Genomic DNA, 12,282 nt, shown 5'->3' with positions numbered 1-12,282 from the left:
AGAAAAAGAAAAAAAGGAAGATAAGAGAGTTATGTGTGTGTGTATGTGTATGGATGAAAGAGGAGATAATTTTGTTCCCCTGCTATTCGTTCATTCCCATCAATAATAGAGAGGATTTATCTTTATCAATTTGAGAGAGGGAGTAACTATTGGTGAGATTTGAAAAAAGTATGGGAAATTATGAGTGGTCCCTTGTTGATAGCTGTCAATCATATATCCACAAAATCAGTTTTTGAAATCCTCCCCTCCATGCCTGACACGCATCTGAGAGAGGGGGAATCCAAAGTGAGGTCACATAAATCACTCTACCCACAACTCAACTTCTTCCTCTTGTTTCTATTTTCTTTCAATTTTGTTCTATTTATGTTAGGTAAAGTTAGAAATTAAATTAAAAATAAAATCAAACAAAATAATTTAAACTAATTACTCCTTTAATTCTAAATAAATCAAACAATTATTTTGGTTAAAAAATAAATAAAAGGATTAAAAATGAATAAAACTCGGATGCAAAAATGCTTGAAAAAATAAAATGAATGTACCAAAATGATCAACGCGAAATAAACTTCTGGAAAACATATAGGTTTGGGACAAACTTTGAAGTAAAAAATGCCCGGTTGAAAAAGCTCAAGCGGATCAAAATGCGACCAAAAAATTAGTCGAAAAAATAAAACGAGCACACCAGGTTAAACTAAGTGAATCGTAGATAATAAAACTAATGTCTGCAAGCTCGATCTTAAAAATTTCCGCCCGCTAATATGACACATTTGATAATTGATTCAATTGGTCTGTCTATGGATCAAAAAAATTATTTTGACTGACATTTTAGGCATTATGCGGCATGCAATACATGTTATGTTATGTAGGTGATACAAATGTTGTGATTAATGTATTGATTCAATGATTCAGGATCAAAATTGAGCTATGACAACAGTGTTCATAAACATGTCACATACTAGGGAATAAACAACATTACAACAACCCGGACGGATGGATCGACCTGCTCTGATGCCACTATGTAACACCATACTTCCCGACTCGTCAATTAATTAAATATAACATGTATAACATATAAATACTTCAAGTAGGATTATACTTATATATCAATAAAACATACATGAACCATATAATTGAAAATTGAATAATATTATAAGGAGCGGAAATTATAAAATAGTTGGCCTAAAAAGCCTCAACAATAATAAGTTTCAAAAGTGGTTCAACATCAAAATCAAAGGAAGGATATGCAACATAAAATGAATAAAAGAACAACTTGTTCCCCTCGTGTTACATATTATAGAGACTCCAACTATAGACTTGATATATATTCAACTAAAGAGGCACAACGTCATCCTCTACTTCAAGCTCATATTCAGGTACCTGATTGTTTATACTCTAGAGGAGCACAAACGCAACAACACAAAAAGGTGTGAGAATACGTTAAAATAATAATCGGTGCATAAAATAATAAGGGTAGATTCCTACATCACAAATCATACACATATCAAACATACACTACAATATCACATATTCATATTTCAACCACATCACAGTCAATCACCAATCACGATGTTATTCATCACGTTCAAAATCGCACAAATCCATACGAGAGTATTTAGCAACACTCAAACATCTCATCTGTATAATTATTATGTAATGCAATGCAAAATCGACTCAACTCATACATGCGGTACCAACTTAACAAATGGTTCTTCATACAAACCAGGTCTCCTCTCTGAACCCCAAGCCCCTAGTCTGAGCTCCAAGCCCTCACTCTGACCTTGGGAGAAGTCATTAATTCTCTCTATGAACAAGTGACTTGCCTATTTCACAACACGATAACATGTGATGCATGGCTAACAACAATGCAATAACAACAATACAATAAATGAATACAATCCCACTCCAACTGTACACAATGATATAACAACAACAACAACATAGCAATGAATACATCCCCATGATAACTGTAGACAATTATGCATTCACTACATCACCTGTAGTTCTCACCCCGAACTATGCGTCTCAATAATCATTAGCATATAAAACAATTCACATGATTATACTTACATATCTCCACATATATTCACCAATATATTCACAATTACACATAACATTTATGTATGCATAAAATCAATTAACAACAATTGATTAAATACATAATTGATTACATTTGGAACACATTCATTACATCACCCAAACACATTCAACAATGTAAAACAACAACAACACCTCTTCAAAATAAAAATCGTCATGAAACATCTATTTCAGTACGTGAAACTTGACTGCCTAGACCAATGCAGTCCATTGCCAGACCATGAAGGTCATCATAGAGATGACCCTTTTCCCGTTATCTCGCCACCTGTCCTCCATACATTCAACGTATTCGTTGATGCATGTCAACTCTTTTATACGCATGACGGTCTATCCGTCATCGAGATGATGCCTGTCATCCCTGTGACAGAGGCAAAAATGTGTTATGCCATTGCAGAACCTTTAAAACATCCTATATTCAATTTAAAACATATACAGACAACCCAAAATTAATACACACATGATTAACACATATTAGCACGTTATTTCCTATTAATTTAACATGTTATTCCATCGATTAATCACCAAAAATTCAGAATTATATTCATGTTATAAAACTCTCAATCTCATACCAAATATCATGCTTATGAACAATTTAAAATAAACAACAATCACCATATTTACAGAGCACGGATTTCAATCAATCCATTGCATAAAAATAGAATCACATTCATATAACTCACCAAGTAACCAATCAAAAGAGAAGGAAAGAAATTCTATTGGAGGTTAAGGGAAACCTCTCTACCCTTTCATGAATAAGGCACCCTTAGATGAATAATCTCCTCCTCCCTTACCTTATAAAATTAGCAAAAGCACAAGCAAGCACTCCTAAGGTCTCCTCTCCTCTCCCAAAGCTCTAACTCTCTAATGCATTTGCTCTCCTTCTTTTCTTTTTCACGTTTATTGTCAATTGCTTTCAAAATACTTATTTTCTATTTCTCTTAAAACAAATACTAACATAATTAAATTTCTTTTAACTAAAATTTTGGCCCAACTAACATAAGCTCTTCATTACTAACCACCTCAATTTCTTATTGTTTTCACTTTTTACCCCAATCTTTATTGTCCTCTCAATTTCTATTAATTAATTAATTTTCACCAAAACTATTTAATTAAGCACAACTCACCATAAATATCGAAACTGACCAAACACATCATAAATCATATAAGATAATTATTTAAATAAATAAATAATTAACTAAATAATTAAATAAATAAATAAATAAATAAATGACTAACTAAATTACATAAGACAATTACTATATTACTCTTTTCATCTTAATTGTTTTTAACATCAAAACCAAAAAAACAAATCAAAGCTTTTCAAGGTGGGAACTTATTCACATAGTAAATCAAAAAAGGAAAGAAAGGAAATTAATTGAGAAACAAACCCAAAATTTTTTAGATTTTGTTCTTGTACTCATCTACTTTTCTTCAAATGAAAATTACTACTATCTTAAATTATATAAGTATTTAATTTTACAATGTTGAAGAACATAAAACCTTCTTTAAACAAAAACCCATAAACAAATATGAAAATTAATTTTGTCAACATTGACATATAAATTCTCTGATATGCACCTCTCTATGACACTCTTTCTTGATTTATAAATGCTACATCAATTTGTTAACTATACAATTCTTAGATCATTCTCTACAATGAAGTCCATCTAAAATGATGTTTAAAGCCGAAGCTAGTATACTAATCCTTTTGATGTTTTTTCTATTAGTTATGAGTTAGTTTTATTTTCCAGTGTTTCAGCAACATTGTACTTATTGGTGGAGAGTATGGGGACTGAATGGTCTAAAAGGGTGGGTTGAATAGACCATCCCCTTAAAACCATTTTCAAAAACATTTTATTTTATGAAATCAAGGTTTAACAAAATTATGCGCATATAGCAAGAGAAAGCAAAGTATAGTATATGGTTTGGAAAATATATGTTTCAATATCAAACACAATTACACGAGACAATTAAAAATTAACACAACCAAGATAGATGAAATTTCTTTGACAAGTAATATAATAGTGATCATAACTCAATTTTCATTCATGTCTCAAATTGGATTTAGATCAATTGGTTCTTATATCAAAATTAAGAGTCTATACAACCATAATCAAAAGATAGAATAATCAATGGACTAGATTCATTACATAACTAAATTTATGAAATTAATCACTACAAGCAAGGAAAATATATAAATATCATGATATTATAAAAGGACAAACAAATTAAAACATACAATACCATGCAAAAATGTAAAAGAGGTAGGGAGAATAAAATTTTACACCATATTTATAGTGGTTCAACTTATTCGTCCTTGCTAGATCTTAATGCACTCTCCAATGGTAACCATTAAAAGTTGTAAGGTTTTCTACTATTTTTAAATTTAATACACAATAGTACTTTTTGTACAATAGATAATCAATAATGCTAAACACTATAAGCCAATTGGTTTAACCAATACATGTCTAAATCGATTTTCCTTTCTATTGTAGTAGAAAATTGAAACTCCAAATGATTCGAGTAAAATCATGAGGTTATGATTTGAATCAATAAAAAAAAGACTAGAATCAAGGTAGTAAAATGAGGAGGTTTCCTTTTTAATTTTAATCATGGTTTGTAATCATGATTCGAGTTAAACAAAAGTATGATTCGAATCATGGTTGTTTTTCTAAAAAACATTTGATTGTCATGATACAAGTGAAAAATCCATGTGATTCGACTTGAGAAGTATTGTGATTTGAAACATACACATTCTTGATTTGAATCAAATATACATAGAAAAAATTAAATTTCAAATTGAAGTTTAATTCTGATTAGTCATATGCTTGATTCGAATTAAGCTTCAAAAAATATTGTTTTAAGTTTTCAAACTTGTGATTTAATACACACATAAGATGTTGACTCTAGCCAACTTGCTCATACTTAAAAAATAAATTGACATGAGTTCAAATCTAATTTATTGAATTAGAGGGTAACTCAAGGTAAAATTCTAATCAAATAAACTAATAATACAAATTATACACAATTTAAAAATAGAAATAAATCAAATTAAATATAATTCAAATTGCACAAAACATCAAAATAAAGATGATATCAAATGAGCAATTATGGTTTCCCTTTTTTTGATGTTTGAAATCTATGGGCTCTTCTTCAAAGATTTTATCCAAGAAGAAGAGCCCATAGATTTCATGGCTATATAAGGAGAGTAAAACATAGCATTTGAGGCGTGTAAGTATTGAAGACTCTTTGTGTTAGGGTTTATACTTCGAGTCTTTGTTTGAGTTATTGTTGTGCACAAATCTAGCGACTGGATTCATATTTTAAGGCATATAGTTTGGTTTGTTGTTTGAGTTATAATACTTTGTTCTTAGATACTAATTTTATAAGCTTGAAAACGAAGTATTTGTGTGGTAGGATTGTTTCACCTTTTCAATCATATTGTAATTGTCTAAACACTTGGGAGAATGTTTGAGTGAAAGTCAGAGGGTTATCATATTTATGGGGAGTGTAGAAAGAAGCTTCACGAGTAGTATTAGGAAAGTGGCCTTGAACTGGGAGAGTTCAAAGTAAGCCCATTTGTCCTTCTGACTATTGGGAGTGAAATAATTCTATAGGGAGTCCTAAATAGAAAGTCACTAGGATTAAGAAGAGGCATATAACAACATGGGATTGTTATTCCTATAAGACTAATTGTACTTATTCAAAGTAATGAATTTCCTTTCTTGGGTAGAGTTACCTTTGGACGTAGGTGTCGTTTCACCGAATTGGGTTACCAATTCCTTGTGTTCTTTATTGCTTTAATTTTTATTTGTTATTTATCTTCCAAACTGGTTTTTTATGGTATAGAATGTCCTAGACATCGTGTCTGACATCTGTCCCCAGAATCTTTCATCTGTCATAAACCATTTTGACACATTTTCCCAGGCATCTGGTCCAACATATGTCCCTGCCTGAACAAAATTTCAATTTGAATTATTTATTTGATTGAGAAAATTAATTTCTGATTATTGATCAACATACAACAAATGATACATTACTCTATGATGTCGTTGAAACTCATCTCTTGAGATCTCAAGCTCCCCCTAGATTAAACACTTAAACCACATAAATACTAAGAAATAAACATGTTTGTAAAGTATCCCCCAAACCCAAGTTGTGTAGAGGATACATGTTTTGACTTATAAGGAACCCGAATGACATATGTTGGTATACACATATTGGTATTGCCTAGAAGGTGTGCTTAAAAGCACATAGTATCATTTTGTATCGTTTATATGCTTTAAGTATCTATTGTGTTTTGATGTTTTACAATTCGATTATTTTTTATTGTGTATTTTTAATTTGTATGCTACTTTAAATCATCTATGTGATTGTAAACTTTCTTTCCATTTGATTGTAATCATTTTGGTTATGTAATTGTACCACTAAGAATCCTTTACATTTCATACTGTATTCAGTTGATCCTTGTTAGCTATTTCCTTTTTGAGCCTATGAAAGTTACTAATTTGTCATTTCCACATGAGTAGCTTGAATCATAACTTAGAACATTAAATGAGGAAGTGTATGTTTCCCAGCCTCCCGACTTTGAAAACCATGAGTATCCTAATCATGTTTATAAACTAAAACGAGCTTTGTATGGTCTCAAACAAGCTCTTAGGGCTTGGTATGAGCAACTTAGTAAATTTCTTGCTTAATCAAGGATACTCTAGAGGGATGGTAGATACTACACTTTTCATTAAAAATCATGGAAAACATCTTCTTCTAGATCAAATTTATGTTGACGATATAGTATTTGGTTCTACTAACAGGAAACTAGTCAAAGAGTTTTCTAAGCTTATGCATGGTGAAATTGAGATGAGTCTAATATGGGAGTTAAACTAATTTCTCAGACTTCAAATCAAGAAACTCAAGGAAGGTACATTTGTATGTCAAACGAAATATTATCACGACTTGCTTAAACACTTTGGAATGACAAATGTTAAGTCAATTGACACTCCAATGCCCATAAATGGAAACTTGAATAGAGATGAAAATGGTAAGGATGTTAAGGTTAAAATGTATAGAGGTATGATCAGATCTCTTTTATACCTTACTGCATTTAGGCCTGATATAATGTTTAGTATGTGCATATGTGCTCGATATCAATCCGCTCCTAAGGAATCGTGTTTAAAAGTCGTAAAGTGCATTCTTAGATACCTTCATGGTACATCTAAGTATGGACTTTGGTTTTCCAAAGGGAGTGATTGTAGTTTGGTTGGTTACTCTGATTTTGATTTTGCCGGTTCCAAATCAAATAGGAAAAGTACTAGTGGAACTTGCCACTTATTTTTAAACTCCTTAGTTAGTTGGCATAGCAAGAAACAAGTCTTCATTACTTTGTAACCTGTAGAGGTGGAATACATCACAACCGGTAGTTGTTGTGCTGAAATTCTTTGTCTCAAACAAAAACTACTTGACTTTGATATTAAACTTCAAATTATTTCAAACATGTGCGATAAAACTACTTGACTTTGATACTAAATATATTGAGATACGCCATTATTTCCTACGAGACCATGTTGAAAAAGGCAATGTTATTTTTGAGCATGTTGATAGCAAAAATTAGCTTGCGGATATTTTCACAAAACCACTTGTAACTGAATCATTTTTAATATTCTTTGGGAATTGAGCATTCTCAATATCTCAAATCTTGCCTAAAATATGTTATTGCATGCATTCTTTATATTTTGTTTAACTTTTGTTCGAAAATTTATTTTCTTGTGAAGTGCATTCTTAGTCTTATCCTATGAAGTTTCTAAAATTTCTCTTTTTTTACTTAAACTTTCTATGAAATATATTGCTTATCTATGACTAGACTAATTGCTTGTTTTTGTTCCAAGAGTATGTGATATGATTGATGTATGAAGAATTTCATATGTGTTCACTTCCAAAAAATTCAATTGATTACACATAAGTTTTTCAATTTATATGCTTGTAATGATATCTTGTTTAATCTCTTCATTATCTATATATCACATCATCATACTCCTTGTGTTTGAAGTAAGTTCAATGATATTTGCGATTGAGCATGTATTATTTATTTTACTCTTACATGAAACATGCATTTATGCCTTCATGTCTTTTTGTTTATTATGTTAATGTGTTGCAACCTTTTATGACAAATGTGTAATGGATATTATATATTTTGGCTATACTTGGTTGTGGATTTACGTTTAAACATCATTTCAATTTGACATAATTCTATGTGAGTGCATGTTACAATTGATTCGTATAATCGTTCCAATGCCTCTAAGTGAGTTATATATTGTTGTGTAATTTTCATGATACTTCTCATGTTTTCCGTCTTTGTCTCTTTTTGATGTTATCAAAGGGGGAGAAGTACAAGGTTTTTTAGGTTTTATGATGCACATATTAAGGGGAAGCTTTGCCAAAGACACCAAGTGCTTGGTACGTTTTGCCACCATAAAAAAGGGGGAGTATGTGAGTGCACTATTCTCTTATATTTGTTTTGAATGATGTCAATGAAGGGGTTTAAAAGGTTTTTTTTTTAAATTTAGCCTCTTATTGGAACAATCTCGATGAACGGATCTTGATTAAATCATTAATCACAAATCAAAGATTCTGAATTACCTCTTGAAGTGTGCTTTAACTTTGATCACGAACATGGAAAATACCAACGTCTGTACAAAGTCCACGTGAGTACAAAATGGAACGCGGTGCAAGTCGTCTCTTATTCTGAGAAAATTGACAATTGTGGTTGGTAAGGGAAAAGTTCCTCTATTTATAGAGAGCTACTAAAACCCTATTGCTCTTATTTTGGGCTTTTCCAAAATAAGCTCAATCTTATTTAATTAAAACTATTTTAATTAAATAAAAAATTATTATATTTAACTAAAATCTGTTAATTAAATATCAAGTAAATTATATTTAATTTAATTAAGTGTCAATTCTCATTTATTTGATTAAATCATATTTAATCAAATAAATTATATTTGCGTTAACTTATTAAATAATATAATTAACATCTTATTAAATTAAATCTTATTTAATTTAATCATTCGTTCCATTGTCAGTATTCTATGTGTGTGACCCTGTAAGTTCTCTTTACTTTGATAATAATATTGAATCGTATATATTTAATATTATAAATAGTGAGTGGTATCTAGCAACACATCAGTGTTACTCAAGTAATGAGAATATCATGTGATCTGACATAATCTTTCTATGATAATGATCATGTGTATAATTACCCTTTTACCCTTACATCTATATTAAACACAAGACATATAATGTGTCACCCTTATATAGTCCAATATTTTTTTTCCTTGACCCCTGAGTATACTTGATAAAAACAAATAAGCCCAATATCTCATATCGACTTATTTGAGTATGATCATGCATTTTACAATCATACTCTATCAAGAGACCCATAGATATTACTCTCGTATATGTAGGAGGGGAAAATCCCATCTAGGTCACTCATGTCCCTCAACGTGATTTGAAAAGTACTTATATACCATCTTTATGGTCATCCTATTATGGACAATGTTTGATTGACAATAAAGTATTCGGCTCCACATCTAGGGCTTATAGTGGTTTCAGGTCGAAGCGTGGTATACATCATTATTACTATGAGAATAACTTATAACACTTACATAACAAACTATGTAGTATTTTCATGGTGGATCAATCCATTATAAATATTACTCCTAATATTTATACCTATGTGAAGACTTGATGTCTCATATCCATGACTTGTGAGATACAATCATCAGTCTACTCACATAATAGTCTATATGCATTAATGTTGTCCTATTTGACAGTAAAACTTGACTATGGATACTTTAAGAATAACATTCTTATGTTTAATGAAGTCTCACGATTAAGTCACACTTAATATTTCATTAAACAAACTAATTATTCTAAGGGCTCTATTATGTCATATATAAATAACATAATAAAAACAATTCCTAATAATAAACAAATATATATTAACAAATAATATACATCAAGATCATGATACAAAATTCATATACAACCAATATTGATTGGCTATTAGGGATTACTCCAACAATCTCCCACTAGTACTAGAGCCAATAAAATATTATCTTATCATCTACCTGCCCATTGTGTGTGTTAAGCATCATCTAAGCATGATACTTTATTAGGGTATAAGAAACTCTTTTCTATGTTGGTAATATAAACCTCTTCCAACTTCAAGTTTCGATCTTATATAGAAATAAATTAAAGTGTCAAAATATATATACATGGATCGCTAGTGAGATATAGGTTTCTAAACTTGCAAGATTAACCCATTATCATCGTGAATGAGATCAATAGGATCTGTAATACAAGACACACAACTTTCTTCCCAAGAATTATAAAAGCGATCCAAATCATATATTTGACCTTTGTACTAGAAAAGACAATTGTCTGAAGTTTTTTTTTTCAACTTATACAATTGTCATCCAAGCATAACATTTAATTCATACTGTGATATGAATATATAGTTCATAAGTTTTGGAATAACATCATTGTAACTCCTTTACAATGATTATTCTCATCTACTCTCAAGAAAAGGAACACCATATCCTCGTAGCAGTAACCATCAAGCTATGAATAAGCTAGACGTCAATAAAACCAGAGTCGCCACCACGCTTTTATTGTTTCCAACGGAAAAGGGAAAAGTACAAACAAAACCCAAAATATAAGAAGTTTTCAAATCAAAACTAATAAAATGTCATAGATTACAGGTAAGGGGGTTGGTTACACAGAGGGAAGGTGTTAGCACCCTAAGTGTCCTAGGTACTCCTAGGGAGCCCTTTCTTGTGTGCATATGTGTTTTTGTATAAATGATATTTGCAATAAATAGAATGGGGGGATGAGAAAAGAATTCATTAATTATATTTTTGTGTTTGACAAGAGCTTCGGACTTGTGCCTACGTACTAACATAAAAATGAGGAATCAAAACCTCGTAGTTCGTGGTAAGAATTTCAAAGTGTATGCATTTCTTTTAACAAATGTTTAAGTTTAAAAAAGGCACAAAGGGCCTAAAAATGGTTTGGATGGGTGTTAGTTCTTTTTGGGCTTTTGAAATTTTAAGTCAAGTATAATTAAGTTCATTTACGAGTTTGATTAAGAAAAGAGTTTAAAAATGCAATGGCATAAGGCCAAAGTTTCTAATTTGCAAAATGGTCTAAGTTTAGAAAACAAACACAAGCAAGGAAGATTTTGAAAGAGGGGAGAGATTTGAAATTAAAGAAGTGGGGAAGAGATGAAGAGACTAATCCTAAGCAAAAATTTAAAATTTAAGAGTTGAAAAGATCTGACCAATGAGTCGCAATCCAATAGACAAGAGTATCATATAGAAACCCAAATTTCCCTTGGACTTTAGAATCAAGCAAAATCAATACACAAATAGCAATATGAATAGCAAGGCATCAAATAAAGATAGCCGCATCCAAGCTTAGCAACTCCATGATCTTCTTCAAAATTCCATGTATCAGATGACTTCAAACATTGACATTAGACACAGGTTCAAAATAATAGCTTCAATGTGATCATGTTGCAGATGAACTCAAATGGATATTCAATATTGTATCAGATGAATGTTCACTTCACAAGCAACTTGGTTTCATGAAAGTTGGCATTGGCCAAGTCCTTTGCATAGAGTGTTGCCTAAATTATAAGTCCAATAGTCTCATATCAAACCAACAGTCCACACAAGATGTTTTTTTAGGGGTTTTGTTCTTGTTATGTACATTAAGGTCAAAAGACCAAACAAACAAACAAACAAGTATATACAAACACAATGTATCACAAAATATGGCCCAAATGGGCAAAGTGAAAATGGCATTAAAGTAAACAAGTTGGATGATATGAATAATGGCAAATGAATTAAAAGCTTAAAAATTAAAGCGCATAAAAGTAAATAACTTGAAATTAAATGTTAGTTGTTAGTTGATTAGAAGTTAGTATTGCTTTTGCTTTTGTTTTGTTTAAGTCATTCTTCGGAGAACACTCAACACACTTATCACAAGCATGGATCCTTGAACTAAGACATCTTCCAAAGGAAGGAAAAAAGACCAAGTTTCCACACAATACCATTAAATAGGGGAGACTTAAAATCTCACTAACTAGAATGCTATGCCTTTTTATGTCACAAATTTAGCGCTATGTTAAGCAAT

The sequence above is a fragment of the Lathyrus oleraceus genome, chromosome 3 (assembly GCF_024323335.1).
Source record: "Lathyrus oleraceus cultivar Zhongwan6 chromosome 3, CAAS_Psat_ZW6_1.0, whole genome shotgun sequence".
NCBI lineage: Eukaryota > Viridiplantae > Streptophyta > Magnoliopsida > Fabales > Fabaceae > Lathyrus > Lathyrus oleraceus.
The sequence above is the reverse complement of the archived record's forward strand: the minus strand, read 5'-3'. Positions refer to the sequence as shown.